The following is a 17255-nucleotide window of genomic DNA, read 5'->3' as shown; positions in this document are numbered from 1 at the left end:
GGTGAACGGTAGATTTAGAGACTGCGTCATCACCGCGCCCCACCGGCATAATTTCTTCAGGGCCTGTTGCACCCCACCGGCATAATTTCTTCAGGGCCTGTTGCGCCCCACCGGCATCATTTCTTCAGGGCCTGTTGTGCCCCACCGGCATCATTTCTTCAGGGCCTGTTGCACCACACCGGCACCATTTCTTCAGGGCCTGTTGTACCCCACAGCCTCGATTCTTCTGGGCCTGTTGTGCCCCACCAGCACCGACTCTTCAGGGCCGGTCGTACCCCACCAGCACAGATCCTCCAGGGCCCGTTGAACCCAAATCATCCCGGGACATCGGGGCGTCAAGGCAGCCGCATCAGCGACCTCTGAGCAGCCGCATCTGCAATCCTGAATGACCCCTGGAAGGATAAGTTGTCCATAGGACATAAGGACCCTTAGTTCGGCCTTACGTGGCCTACAACACCCGGAATAGCCGGATTAGTCGCATTTAGTATAAGGAAAAGTGCTGTAAATGTTATTGAGTCCCTGCAAGGACAGTTTGTTGTTGCCCATTTGATTTGTTCAGCACAGCCCCAGCGGCACCAATTTATAACTATTTATTTTACCAATCACACTCAGTCTCGTGTCTCGTCACTGCATGCTGAAAATTTGCTGGTCACTACACTGGCCCGAACATTTTCCTATGTCCTATATTTTGCACTGTACACTTGCCAAACTATGCATTACCTTTTACATTACGCTAAGCATAACCTTTACCTATACATTACCATATATGACAATTTATTTTACATCACATAACTGCGCAATACACCGAAAATGTCAGGACATAGTTCACACTTTACATAACACTATTCACATTATACAGATGTTGCTTTCATGGGCAGAAACATGACTGTACAGTTTACACGCTTACCGGACTCGCACCTACTATGTATTTGTAGGGAAGGTGACCTGACAGACGGACAGACTTGTCAGGATAGAGAAAGGAAGGTTTGCACAGTTTAGACAGGTGTCAGTTACTACAGTGGGGAAACAGCAGAGAAAGTGTAGTGGACATGCAGTACCTTGGGTTGACCATTGGAGGGCAGGGAGGAGTGTTATGAATGAGTCACCAGAGGAGGAAAAAACAAAAATGCAAGCTAAGTCCAGAAAACCAGAGTGGTTGGTAGCTAGCGGATTGCAGACCCCTGATCCTATTCACAACAACTAACAGTAGCCGTGGAGCGTTCCTACGGTGGTCCTAGACACCTCTTCACAGCCGGAGAACAAAATAAGCCTAAAGAAAGAAAGGGGAAATCTAAACTGCCCCAGAGCAGACCCCAAAGCAATAGACAGCCCCCAACATGTATTGTCGGTGAAAACAGATGAAAACACAAACACAGACAGAAAGACAGGCAGAGCAAACGATTGGGCCCAACTAACTAGATAGGAAAGGACAGAAAAGATGCTGGCTGCAATCCGCAAAAACCCTACCAAAAATGTCCCAACACGTCTGATAGGAAAAACGGCCCTGAATTCACTAGACTTCAAAATCCCTATATCAGCACTCCGATATATTCTGAAGACAGAGCAAAAGAGATTTAACCGATCAGGGACAAAAATGGAATTTCAGCAGAGCCCCAGCCGGGGCTGGCAGAACACAGAACTAAGCAAATCAGACAAAATCTCATGGAACAATAACAGAGCAAAACTTAGCTTTCGAAGACAGGAACTGAACTGGAGACCAGAGCTCAGAGCAGAGAAATCACCAGCAACCCTACAGGGCGTCGGCTGCCTTATATCCACTCAGAGATTCCGGATGTCCAATCGCAATCCACCTGTTCAGGTGACAGGTTTCTCCCATCCAAATCAGTTTCACCACCTCCTTTCACCAGCAGAGGGAGTTCATCGGACATCAAAGGTGAACGAGAAAATGAACTCACAACAGAGGAGTGTGAGCAAAGGACTTGACATCAGCTTAGGGCTTAGGAAACCGTTGGACATGGGGGCGGAGTTACAGGGAACCGGTAATTATATAAATTTGACAGAAGGGTTCCAGAAAGTTCCAGTCCCCAGAGGGAGCTCCAGTGACCGGAGGACTGAGACAGTTTGTGCACTGTGAGGAAAACCGAACCAGGGGGACTGAGGAGAGAGAAAGTCAGGGGGGTGGTCCTGACACCAGAGTACCGCAGTATAGATGAGGCACCGAGGTAAAGCATACCATACAGAGAGAGAGACGACTGATCAGTAGAAGTGCTGTTGGTTTACGGGCCTAAGACGGCCACAGTGACGGACCTGATAGGAGCGTCGAAGAGTGAAGAGGGGTTGGTGCGTAAATGTACATCCCCGGTGTAAAGTACGGTGTGCAGGAAGTGGCCCTGGAAACGGGGGGCCGATAAGTGAAGTGAAGTAAGCTGAATTGAAGTGGAAAGCGTCAGCAGGCTGTGTTGCAGATGATGTGTTTGGGCGACAGACACACCGCCAAGGTGCTGGCCGAGTACTTTCAGCGACAAACTGAGTCATGGCTGGGCAGTGCACATCTTGAGGCAGGCAAGGTAGTTAGTGATAACGGCCATAATTTTGTGGCAGCCATAGCCCTTTCAAAACTCAGCCACATACCTTGCTTGGCTCACACCTTGAACCTGGTGGTGCAGTGCATAATTATCCGGAGTTAACAGCCCTGCTCCAGAAGGTTCAAAGACTGTGCGCGCACATCCACCGGTCGCCTGTACACTCCATTCATATGCAGAAGCTGCAGCGATTGCTCCACCTTCCAACCACCGCCTCATTATCGACATTGCAACAAGGTGGAACTCCACCCTGCACATGGTTGAGCAGCTGTGCGAGCAGAGGCAGGCCATAATGCATTTGTTGGAGGATACACGGCCAGGCACTTTGAGAGCAGACATGGAGTTGACAGGTGTGCAGTGGTCGAAGCTGAAAGACCTCTGTAAAGTCCTTCAGTGTTTTGAGGAATGCACACGGCTGGTAAGCACAGACGACGCCATCCTAAGCATGAGCATCCCACTTATGCGTCTGCTCATGCAAACTTTGACGCACCTTAAGGAGCAGGCGTCTGCAGCCAATGTTGACGAGGAGGAAGAGGGGAGGGAATCCTTGATGACAGTCAGCCATTGTCTGCTCAGGGACCTCTCCTGGACGAGGTGGAGGAAGAAGAGGAGGAGGAGGATGATGATGGGGATGATTACTTAGGGGAGGAGGATGCATCTCGTGGGGCAAGTGAAAATGTTGGCGTGGCAAGGTCTGGTACAGGGTTTGTGCGTGACTGGAGGGATGTGGATTTGCCAAAAAATGCTCCTCCACCCAGCACTCGCAGTGCATCATTGACACCGGGAACATTGGCCCACATGTCAGATTATGCCTTGCAGATCCTAAAAAGGGACCCACGCATTGCCAAAATGATGAACGATGAATACTGGTTGGCAAGCATCCTGGATCCACGCTAAAAAATGCAAATTACAAAACATCATGCCACAGGAGAACCTTGACCTAATATTGGCTACTAAACAAGCAACTCTGGTTAACCGGTTGGTTGAGGCATTCCCAGCACACAGCAGCGGTGATGGTTCTCACACGAGCCGTACGGGCCGGGGGCAGCTTGGCAGAGGTGTTCGTGGTGCACACAGCAGAAGTGGCGTTGGAGACAGGGGTTTCATGACAATGTTGTGGACTGATTTTTCACAGACCGCTCACACAACTGGTAATACTGCATCGATGGAACGTGACAGGAGACAGCAGTTGTCAACTATGGTTAACAACTACTTTTCCTCCCATATCGATGTTCTCCCGCACAGGTCATTCCCCTTTGACTACTGGGCCGCTAAACTGGACACCTGGCCTGAATTGGCACAATATGCCTTAAAGGAGCTCGCTTGCCCAGCTGCAAGTGTGCTATCAGAAAGAGTCTTCAGTGCAGCTGGATCAATCCTGACAGAAAAAAGGACCTGTCTGTCAACCCAAAATGTGGATGATCTAACCTTCATTAAAATGAACCATGCATGGGTTTCCAAGGATTTTGTCCCACCTTCCCTTGATGACACATAAGTTGCCAGAAAAATGGCTTGCTTTGGTCCTCCTCCTATTCCGCGAACGTGACCTATTTCGCCTTTTGCAGCAGCTGAATGACCCACATCTACATATGCCACTTCGTAAACCTCCCTAAGTGGGCGGCTCCCCCCATGGCCGGGGTCACCACCTAGCGCACAAAACCGTGCGAGTGCTGTTGCCCTGGACAGGTGGGTAGGCCGACTCTTGGGAGCGGGTACTGGCATAGGGTCCTTCATAGTGCAATCAAGTGTCTCTGACAGTGGTGGTCACACCCGCCGTCAGACACACCGCCGTACTATGAGGGGCCCAGTGCCAGTACCGACGCCCACGAGTGTGCCCCCCTTGCTTGGGCAGGGCCCCAGCATTTGCAATGTTTACCTCTCCCTGCTCCTCCGCTGTGTAGACTGGGCTGTCAAATCCTTCACTGGGACTGCCACTACAAATTGATTGAACTGAAAGATGATGGTTAAGATGGAGCTATACCCTGTCCTGCTGGCCGGGCTCTAGCTCCAGATGATCAGTGGCTTCCATTTCTTATGGACGTCGACTCACAATTACATGCAGTGGTGGTTTATCATCAGCTTTCACAGTTTTCCTACTCACAAACGTGTGACATTCCGGCACACATTTCAAAATGTGCCCTCTCATGCCAATCAAATAGAATCGCCTACGGCCCGTGGCTTCTGTCTTTTGCACTCCAAAGTTACGTGACAGATCATGATAGCCAGTGAGCACCATGTTTACATCGCTCCCTGTGATAAAAATTGGATTGAGATGAGTAACAGTGATGGAATCAACGGAAGTGCGATACAGCAAGACTTTATTCACAAAAAAATGTTTTCACTGTCTCAACACACAAATTAATTGAGGGTCAGCATCGCCTATGAGAATTGTGACGGAAGTTTTTCCTGTGAATAATAATTCCTAGATTTCTGCAATCAATAGCCTTTATGTCACTAATTGTATTCATCTCATTTCCTATTGCGGAGAGGCTGGACTGTATTACAGAGACAGAAATATATATGAAGATTTAAAAATAACACCAAAAGTATATAGTTGTGTAGGCCTCAAATGCATTTCCTTTTTTCCACTTTTTAGATTGCTGTGTAATCCATACTGAGAACACGGAGATTTCACACGTTTAAACTATGCTATATATACCTGCTATCCAGTGATAAAGTACCCTTTCTCAACTTTGTACAATCTGGTCAAATCCATACTGGGCCTGAGAACATCTGAGTCTGCCTCCTGATCTATAGACATATATTTTTAATGTGTAAACTAGGCTACATATATAGGTGTTATCCGGTGAAACTGTACCCTTTATCAACTTTCTACAATGTTGTTGAATCCATACTGGGTCTGAGAACAGCTGCCGAGCTGTTAAGCAAGCTACAGCACCTGTGGTTTGGACACGTAATTTTTTCAGGAATGACAGTTAGGCCTAACTCCGGAATTGTGGTTGACCTGAACTTAATGGGAAATCATCGTTCGCGGGGAATAATCTGAATCCCAGATCCCCATCACTAACGGAGTTCAGCAGGTTATCTGCACCTGTAAGCGACAAAAGCTGGTCCTTTCAGTGTAGCGTGCATGCAGCCCCGGACATGTACTGGAATGCTAGACCTGTTATTGCTCGATCTCACGTGCCACAGCCTCGCATATCCCTCTAGTAAGCTTGACGCGTACCGCGGGGCCATGCCAGAGTCTCGGTCGTTGACGGAATAAAGCTGAGAAATCGCTAGCACAACTAGAAACGGACATACCACACCACACACAGAATCGACAAAGCTTGCAATCTGTCCATCTTTTCTGTAGCTTGTATGGTAGTGGTTTCCCGGGTGCAGTCCAATTAAGCCACAGGCTCCACTCCTGGTGGTGCCCTTTTGGACATTCCTTTAAGGTTCAGCTTTGCAATCATACTGCCCCCGGAAGCCAAAAACTTTGCCTTCAGGGACGCTGTTTGGAGGTTCGTGGGAATAACGCCGCCCGATCAGCAGTCGGCATATGGGTCGCCCTCCCAGGGCTGTGGGGTACTCGGTACCGGGCCGGTGTCAGTGGGATGTGTCACAGCAGCGGTGACCCGGACGGTGGCCCTGGGTGCCCATGTAAATGGCATGGTATAATGGTAAAGAGTTTATATAGATAGTTTGACGCCACCTGTGGTGATCGGCAACATAGATGTTAGGCCGACGCTGCATGCAGATCCTCTGGGACTGATGGTGTTGTGCAGCAAAGATGGTGAAGCTCCCCACAGGTGGAGCTGGAGTCCCAGGGAAGTGTAGATGTAGTGATGGGGGAAAGGCACAGGCGGTGTAGGTGCTGGTACCCAGATGTAGCGGTGCTGGAATAACTGTAGGACACCAGAGCATGCAGTTCCAAAGCTTTACTCACAGTCTGCTGGTTACACAGATGCCTGCCTCTGTGCTGTCCTCTGGGTCAGGACCTCTGTCAACCTCCGGGACCAGAATGGAAAGCTCCCTTCCAACACTCCGCCAACATGTACCTTCCTGAACGTCTCCTTTCTAGCGCTTGTGGGGGAAGCACTCACAGGACCGTGGTTCACTGAAACGCCTCCTGTCTAACAGATGTTCCTCAGACTTTACTTGTATGGCAGACAGCTGTAGCCTTTTCCTTCTGCCTCGCACACGTCGATGCTGGGGCCTCCGAGCCTTAGTTGGGTACATAGCATTTATAGCTGCTACTTCCCCCGGTTTCTGCTGCAGGAACGTCAGTGTCCCTACAAACTCAGAGACCGGAATCCGGACCATGCGCTCCAGCTAGGAGTGAGCCTTAACTCTGCTCATCCTCCAGCTCCCCTTCTCACGTCCACACACTTCCCCTTCCCTGCACAGAGTGCCCTAACTTACCTCCTCCCGACCACAGAGAGCAGCTCCTCAGCAGTCAGGTTCAGAGGTCTCCCTGCTGGCCTGGAGTGGGAAATGTGTTGTGTGTTGGTTTCACTGCTAGAGAGATCCTTCATTGCTCCCAAGCTTGACAACACACTACCTAGGAGGAAGGCAATGCCACAGTGGCGACCGTACTCTTGGGGACACCACAAGTGCACTGAGGCCCAGCCACTGCTGGATGATGCTGCTGGTACATTGACCCAGACCTCTACATTCCCCTCGCACTCTACACAGCCAGAATCTGACCCAGAGGAAACTCAGGTTCCCCTTCCCGCATACTATACCACCTTACACGGTGACAAAGAGGAAGGTGCAGATGAAAGTGCAGGTTCCTTGAGCAGGTGGGGGGGCATACTCATGGGTGATGGCACTGGCACAGGGCACCGCATAGTAAGCAAAAGTGTCTCTGCCGGTGGGAGGGCCTAAACAGCCAAGTGCAGTGAGATGGAAGATGGGGACGACAAGGAGTTCAGAGTAGTGCAGGGATTCCCTAGCAAGGAGACTTATGTAATTGTTTTCAATGTTGGGACAGCAATTTTTGGGGAGCACTATACTCTGGTGAATGATATATGGGGCCCACCATACACTGGAGCATTCCAAAGGTGGACATCAGACACTGGAGCAGCATTTACAGGGCCCATTATACACTAGAGCAGTAGAAATGGGGCCCATTATATATGGAGCATTATTTGGGCCCATAAGACAGTGGAGCTTCATCCATTGGGACCAACATATACTGTAGCATTATGTGGAGCTCATCATATACGGTTTGAAACATTATATGGGAATAAAGATTCCGTATGGAGAAATATATGGGCCTCATTACTCTGTATAGCGCACTAAGCGCTGCCCATAATACTGTATGGAGTTATATACTGTCCGTTTTTGAAGGTATTGGAGAATTTAAAATGGATATTAGCCATGAGATGTAAGAAGTGAAGTATTTTTCATTGTATTATACTGCTATTTCTCTGCCGTATCGGAGCATCATGAGTTGTGGTATGTGTTAAAGGGGAGCTCTTTGGCCCTGGGCCCACGAAAACCTGGAGCCAGCCCTCCCCCCCCCACAACTGTAGCCAAATAACCCCCATTTTCAGTGCATAACTAGTATTATGAAGTTAATTAAGGTTGACAAGCTTCAGTAACAAGAATTTATGCTTTTGGCATTCAAATGGGCACTGTTGGTGTGTTTCCTGTCCTCCTCTAACTGCCGACATTAATTCTCCATTGACTTACAGTAGGTTTTGCTCGACCCGACTTTTGGAAAAGTCGGGTTTCATGAAACGAAACTCGACCCTAAAAAAACAAAAGTCGCTCAACACTACCTGTGGGTAGAGTTGAGCGATACCTTCCGATACTTCAAAGTATCGGATCGGAATGGATCGGCCGATCTTAAAAAAAAGTATCGGTATCGCCGATTCCGATACCGGAAGTCCCATTCAAGTCTATGGGACTTCCGGTATCGGAATAAGAAAAACCCTATTTTTGCCTTGTACAGCCTCTCTGGGGTCTGTACGGGCCTTTCGGGGGGCTGTGCCGGCCTGCCAGGGGGTCTGTGCAGGCTCCGGTGGTCTGTGCCGGCCTGCCGGGGGGCTGTGACGGCCTGCCGGTGGTCTGTGCAGGCTCCGGTGGGCTGTGCCGGCCTGCCGGGGGGCTGTGCCGGCCTGCTGGTGGTCTGTGCAGGCTCCGGGGGGCTGTGCCGGCCTGCCGGGGGGCTGTGCCGGCCTGCCGGTGGTCTGTGCAGGCTTCGGGGGTCTGTGCAGGCATCGTCCGATGGGACTACAAGTCCCATCGGGTGATGCCTGCTACCATGACAGTGATTGACACATTAGCCAATGATGGGACAGTAGTAGTCCCATCATCCGGCTAATGTGTTGAATGTAAAAAAAAAAAAAAAAAAAAATTACATGCTACATACATACAACATGCATACTACATATATACTACATGTAACATACATACTACATATATACTACATGCAACATGCATACTACATGCATGCTACATACATGCTACATACTACATACATGCTACATTCATACTACATATATACTACATGCATGCAACATACATACTACATATATACTACATGCATGCAACATACATACTACATATATACTACATGCATGCAACATACATACTACATATATACTACATGCATGCAACATACATACAACACATATACTACATGCATGCAACATGCATACTACATATATACTACATGTAACATACATACTACATATATACTACATGCATACTACATACATGCTACATACTACATACATGCTACATACATACTACATGCATGCTACATACATACAGTCATGGCCAAAAGTATTGACACCCCTGCAATTCTGTCAGATAATACTCAGTTTCTTCCTGAAAATGATTGCAAACACAAATTCTTTGGTATTATTATCTTCATTTAATTTGTCTTAAATGAAAAGACACAAAAAGAATTGTCCTAAAGCCAAATTGGATATAATTCCACACCAAACATAACAAAGAGGGTGGACAAAAGTATTGGCACTGTTCGAAAAATCATGTGATGCTTCTCTAATTTGTGTAATTAACAGCACCTGTAACTTACCTGTGGCACCTAACAGGTGTTGGCAATAACTAAATCACACTTGCAGCCAGTTGACATGGATTAAAGTTGACTCAACCTCTCTCCTGTGTCGTTGTGTGTACCACATTGAGCACGGAGAAAAGAAAGAAGACCAAAGAACTGTGTGAGGACTTGAGAAACCAAATTGTGAGGAAGCATGAGCAATCTCAAGGCTACAAGTCCATCTCCAAAGATCTGAATGTTCCTGTGTCTACCGTGCGCAGTGTCATCAAGAAGTTTAAAGCCCATGGCACTGTGGCTAACCTCCCTAGATGTGGCCGGAAAAGAAAAATTGACAAGAAATTTCAACACAAGATTGTGCGAATGTTGGATAAAGAACCTCCACTAACATCCAAACAAGTTCAAGCTGCCCTGCAGTCCAAGGGTACAACGGTGTCAACCCGTACTATCCGTCGGCATCTGAATGAAAAGGGACTGTATGGTAGGAGACCCAGGAAGACTCCACTTCTTACCCCGAGACATAAAAAAGCCAGGCTGGAGTTTGCCAAAACTTACCTGAAAAAGCCTAAAACATTTTGGAAGAATGTTCTCTGGTCAGATGAGACAAAAGTAGAGCTTTTAGGGCAAAAGCATCAACATAGAGTTTACAGGAGAAAAAAGAGGCATTCAAAGAAAAGTACACGGTCCCTACAGTCAAACATGGCGGAGGTTCCCTGATGTTTTGGGGTTGCTTTGCTGCCTCTGGCACTGGACTGCTTGACCGTGTGCATGGCATTATGAAGTCAGAAGACTACCAACAAATTTTGCAGCATAATTAAGGGCCCAGTGTGAGAAAGCTGGGTCTACCTCAGAGGTCATGGGTCTTCCAGCAGGACAATGACCCAAAACACACTTCAAAAAGCACTAGAAAATGGTTTGATAGAAAGCACTGGAGACTTCTAAAGTGGCCAGCAATGAGTCCAGACCTGAATCCCATAGAACACCTGTGGAGAGATCTAAAAATGGCAGTTTGGAGAAGGCACCCTTCATATATCAGGGACCTGGAGTAGTTTGCCAAAGAAGAATGGTCTAAAATTCCAGCAGAGCATTGTAAGAAACTCATTGATGGTTACCGGAAGCGGTTGGTCGCAGTTATTTTGGCTAAAGGTTGTGCAACCAAGTATTAGGCTGAGGGTGCCAATACTTTTGTCCGGCCCATTTTTGGAGTTTTGTGTGAAATGATCAATGTTTTGCTTTTTGCTTCATTCTCTTTTGTGTTTTTTCATTTAAGACAAATTAAATGAAGATAATAATACCAAAGAATTTGTGTTTGCAATCATTTTCAGGAAGAAACTGAATATTATCTGACAGAATTGCAGGGGTGTCAATACTTTTGGCCATGGCTGTACTACATACATACTACATGCATGCTACATACATACTACATGCATGCTACATACATACTACATGCTACATACATACTACATGCATACTACATATATACTACATGCATGCTACATACATACTACATGCTACATACATACTACATGTAGGCTACATACATACTACATGCTACATACATACTACATACATACTACATACACTCACTGGCCACTTTATTAGGTACACCATGCTAGTAACGGGTTGGACCCCCTTTTGCCTTCAGAACTGCCTCAATTCTTCGTGGCAGAGATTCAACAAGGTGCTGGAAGCATTCCTCAGAGATTTTGGACCATATTGACATGATGGCATCACACAGTTGGCGCAGATTTGTCGGCTGCACATCCCTGATGCGAATCTCCCGTTCCACCACATCCCAAAGATGCTCTATTGGATTGAGATCTGGTGACTGAGGAGGCCATTTGAGTACAGTGAACTCATTGTCATGTTCAAGAAACCAATCTGAGATGATTCGAGCTTTATGACATGGCGCATTATCCTGCTGAAAGTAGCCATCAGATGCCTGTTCTTAGCTGAGAGGAGTGGTACCCAGTGTGGTCTTCTGCTGCTGTAGCCCATCTGCCTCAAAGTTCGACACACTGTGCGTTCAGAGATGCTCTTCTGCCTACCTTGGTTGTAACGGGTGGCAATTTGAGTCACTGTTGCCTTTCTATCAGCTCGAACCAGTATGCCCATTCTCCTCTGACCTCTGGCATCAACAAGGCATTTCCGGCCACAGAACTGCCGCTCACTGGATATTTTTTCTTTTTCGGACCATTCTCTGTAAACCCTAGAGATGGTTGTGCGTGAAAATCCCAGTAGATCAGCAGTTTCTGAAATACTCAGACCAGCCCTTCTGGCACCAACAATCATGCCACGTTCAAAGGCACTCAAATCACCTTTCTTCCCCATACTGATGCTCGGTTTGAACTGCAGGAGATTGTCTTGACCATGGCTACATGCCTAAATGCACTGAGTTGCCGCCATGTGATTGGCTGATTAGAAATTAAGTCTTAACACACAGTTGGACAGGTGTACCTAATAAAGTGGCCAGTGAGTGTATATACTACATGCATGCTACATACATACTACATGCTACATATATACTACATGCATGCTACATGCATGCTACATGCATGCTACATACATACTACATGCTACATACACACTACATACATACTACATGCATGCTACATACAATACATTCATACAATACATACATAGACATACAGTACACATAACATAGAGTAACATACTTACCAATACTTGTCACATTGTTCCCCGAAGCCATTGTCGTCTACGGAATAAATATTAACATAACAAACCACAAAAATACTCACCCATGATCCGAAGCAGTCCACGAGTGTGTCCCACGACGATCTTGGGTAGAGAACTGCAGCATCAGCTGATGCTGCCGCTCTCTACGGGCTGCAGGAATCCAATGACGGAAGGTAGGTATCCTTCCGCACTGTATTCCTCCGCCACTTAAAAAAAAAAGTCCCTAGTCTCACTTTATGCCATTGCTGCGTGGGAAATTCTGTGGGAAGCATTTTCCAGTTAATAAACACATCTGGTTGGCCCACCTTAAAAAAACATTATGTGCGCATACCCTAATTATTTGCCAGTTAGAGTTATTCTGACAATCAATGATACTTTTGAAAATTAGAATACTTTCTAACACCAGCTTGAAAAATGATTTTAAAATCCAAAATGTTGGCCTACTGAAATTTATATTCAGTAAATGCACTCAATACTTGGTTGGGGCTACTTTTGCATCAAGTACTGCATCAATGCGGTGTGGCTTGGAGGCGATTAGTCTATGGCACTGCTGAGGTGTTATGAAAGCTCAGGTTGCTTTGTTGTGAGGAAAGAGGGAGACACAAAGCGCAATATAGGTGTCTTATCCCACAAATAAAGTAAGCAGTTTGACAAAATTTCCCACGCAGCAATGGCATAAAGTGAGACTAGGGACTTTTTTTTTTTAAGTGGCGGAGGAATACAGTGCGGAAGGATACCTACCTTCCGTCATTGGATTCCTGCAGCCCGTAGAGAGCGGCAGCATCAGCTGATGCTGCAGTTCTCTACCCAAGATCGTCGTGGGACACACTCGTGGACTGCTTCGGATCATGGGTGAGTATTTTTGCGGTTTGTTACGTTAATATTTATTCCGTAGACGACAATGGCTTCGGGGAACAATGTGACAAGTATTGGTAAGTATGTTACTCTATGTTATATGTACCGTATGTCTATGTATGTATTGTATGTAGCATGCATGTAATATGTATGTAGTATGTATGTGGTATGTATGTAGCATGTAGTATGTATGTAGCATGCATGTAGTATGTATGTAGTATGTATGTGGTATGTATGTAGCATGTAGCATGAATGTAGTATGTATGTAGTATATATGTGGTATGTATGTAGCATGTAGTATGTAAATTATCAAATGCTATAGTAGATTAGAATTTAATCTTTGAAGAGATATACCCACAGGTAGTGTTGAGCATTCCGATACCGCAAGTATCGGGTATCGGCCGATACTTGCTGTATCGGAATTCCGATACCGACATCTGATATTTTTTCAATATCGGGCATGGGCATCGGAATCGGAAGTTCAAAGTTGATTGACAGCCGAAATGACGTCATCATGATGCGCGGTGTGTGCGCATCATGATGCGCCGTCATTTCGGGCCTTCCGGGGGTCTCTGCCGGCCTGCCGGGGGGCTGTGTGGACTGCCCGGGGTCTGTACCGGCCTGCCGGTGGTCTGTGCACCCTGTGGGGGACTGTACCGGCCTGCCGGGGGGCTGTGCCGGCCTGCCGGGGGGCTGTGCTGATGTCCGGGGGTCTGTGCAGGCATCGTCCGATGGGACTACAAGTCCCATCGGGCGATGCCTGCTACCATGACAGTGATTGACACATTAGCCAATGATGGGACAGTAGTAGTCCCATCATCCGGCTAATGTGTTAAATGTTTAAAAAAAATATATATATATATACTACATACATACCACATATATACTACATGCATGCTACATACATACTACATGCTACATACATACTACATATATACTACATGCATGCTACATACATACTACATGCTACATACATACTACATATATACTACATGCATGCTACATACATACTGCATGCTACATACATACTACATGCATGCTACATACATACTACATACATACTACATGCTACATACATACCACATATATACTACATACATACTACATGCATGCTACATACATACTACATTCTACATACATACCACATATATACTACATACATACTACATACATGCTACATACATACCACATACTACATACATACTACATGCATGCTACATACATACTACATGCTACATACATACCACATATATACTACATGCATGCTACATACATGCTACATGCTACATACATACCACATATATACTACATGCATGCTACATACATACTACATGCTACATACATACTACATATACTACATGCATGCTACATACCTACTACATGCTACATATATACTACATGCATGCTACATACATACTGCATGCTACATACATACTACATACATACTACATGCATGCTACATACATACTACATACATACTACATACATACTACATGCATACTACATGCATACTACATGCTACATACATACCACATATATACTACATACATACTACATGCATGCTACATACATACTACATGCTACATACATACCACATATATACTACATACATACTACATGCATGCTACATACAATACATACATAGACATACAGTACATATAACATAGAGTAACATACTTACCAATACTTGTCACATTGTTCCCCGAAGCCATTGTCGTCTACGGAATAAATATTAACATAACAAACCACAAAAATACTCACCCATGATCCGAAGCAGTCCATGAGTGTGTCCCACGACGATCTTGGGTAGAGAACTGCAGCATCAGCTGATGCTGCCGCTCTCTACGGGCTGCAGGAATCCAAAGACGGAAGGTAGGTATCCTTCCGCACTGTATTCCTCCGCCACTTAAAAAAAAAAAGTCCCTAGTCTCACTTTATGCCATTGCTGCATGGGAAATTCCGTGGGAAGCATTTTCCAGTTAATAAACTCATCTGGTTGGCCCACCTTAAAAAAACATTATGTGCGCATACCCTAATTATTTGCCAGTTAGAGTTATTCTGACAATCAATGATACTTTTGAAAATTAGAATACTTTCTAACACCAGCTTGAAAAATGATTTTAAAATCCAAAATGTTGGCCTACTGAAATTTATATTCAGTAAATGCACTCAATACTTGGTTGGGGCTACTTTTGCATCAAGTACTGCATCAATGCGGTGTGGCTTGGAGGCGATTAGTCTATGGCACTGCTGAGGTGTTATGAAAGCTCAGGTTGCTTTGTTGTGAGGAAAGAGGGAGACACAAAGAGCAATATAGGGTCTTATCCCACAAATAAAGTAAGCGGTTTGACAAAAAACTGCTCACCTAGTAGTAATGGAGCGCCCCGCGGGGCCTGGGGGTACACGGTACCAGGCCCGCTGACTTCAATAGGAGACGGTGTCACGGCGGCGGCGACCCGGTCCGTGGCCCAGAGGCGTCCAGTAATAAAATAGGGGAAAGTTGTATGGTATTTATGTGGTAAAAATAAAGATAATGTTTATAGGTGGTGAAATACGTGACGCCACCTGTGGTATTCTGGTCAGAGGTGACCAGCGCTGCAGTGTTTTTCCTATGGGATGGATGTTGAACGCAGCCATGATGTTGTATCCCTCCACAGGTAGGGCTGTAGTCCCAGGGCAAAGATGTTAAATAAATAGTAAAAATGGCTGTAAACGTTGGGGTGCAGATAAATGAGAGAAAGACACAGAGAGGTGCAGTTTCTTTACCTTTTACTGGTAATAGGTTGCAGTCCAGAGTACCACATACTGGTGATGGAATGAGTCCGGCTCACCTGGAGGCATTCATGGGATCCACCTTGCCAGGAGGGGATTTATTACCTTCCTTTCTGTGCTTTGTGTGTGGGTCTCCGCTGTATATAACTATGCTGCAATCCTCTATTCGCGATGGTTTTACTAACCTTTACGGCTGTCAGCTTGAGCCTATTCCACGGGAACCGTTCTGTTCACTGTCGGCCCCGGGCTCCTTATCCTTATCCGCTGCTGTGCCCACAGGTGATCAACATCGCACAGGAATTTACAATTCCCTGTACTTTCAGATCTGGCTATCAGGGCATACAGCTCCTGTCAGCCTAGGACTCTGACGTCCCTTTTCTCTTTATTAGCGCTTCACTCAGGGGTCTGCTATATGCAGTATTTTAGCTTCCCTAGAGTCTCTCAGTCTCTGCTCTTGTCCTTTCCCTCTTCACAGATCAGCTGCCTGTCTTTATAGGACAGGATCTTCCAGAAAGATCTCTGTCATGGTCATGCGTGGCTGGACACAGCGCCTCCAGCAGGTCGGATTTAGATGACATGCGTGACCCAGGATACACCGCCTCCAGTTGGGTAAATTTAAACAATAAAATGTGCAGCTGGATTCGCCACCTCCAACAGGCGAATTTCGGAAATACATGTATGTTTGGAAACCCCACCTCCAGTAAGGTGAATTTAAACAATAAAAGGGAAAACCTTGGGTAACAATAACAATGGTGGCCCTGCGATAGGGAACGGGGATGTGGAGACCTCCTGCACTCCCCTGAGTCAGTGTCTCTACGCTCCTAACGTTCCCTAGGCCGGATCCACACCGGTCGACGATAAGGAACCTAAAAACCCTGACTCGCCCTGCACTTAAACCCTCACTAGTGAAGTGGACGGTGCGGAAACTATTCCCACCACTGCTCTAAAACACACATAAGGAAAAGAGACAAAACAGGGAAACACCACTTAGCTTTGCTCTGTTGCTTACGCTCCCAGCAACAGAGCCCACCACCTGCGTTCATCTTTTCCTCCGACCGGATCCAACACCATAGTGCAGCCTTGGAGCAAACAGAGTCCACCACCTGCGTGCAGCTGTCCTGAAACAGAGTCCAGCATATGAGTCCAGCTTTCCAGCAAAAGAGTCCAGCATCCTGAGTCCAGCTTTCCAGCAACCGAGTCCAGCATCATGAGTGCAGCTCTACACCATAGCTGCCACTCCACCAAGCCATGCAAGAACTCCTTGCTGACACCATAGCTGCCACTCCACCAAGCCATGCAAGAACTCCTTGCTGACACCATAGCTGCAACTCCACCAAGCCATGCCAGCCCTCCTCGCAGACACCATAGCAGCCACTCCAGGACTCTCACTGAGCTGCCCGGGACTCTCCTTC

This window comes from Dendrobates tinctorius, unplaced genomic scaffold (assembly GCF_039654945.1).
Source record: "Dendrobates tinctorius isolate UK_male_01 unplaced genomic scaffold, ASM3965494v1 ptg000034l, whole genome shotgun sequence".
Classification (NCBI taxonomy): domain Eukaryota; kingdom Metazoa; phylum Chordata; class Amphibia; order Anura; family Dendrobatidae; genus Dendrobates; species Dendrobates tinctorius.
This window is presented reverse-complemented; position numbering follows the sequence as displayed.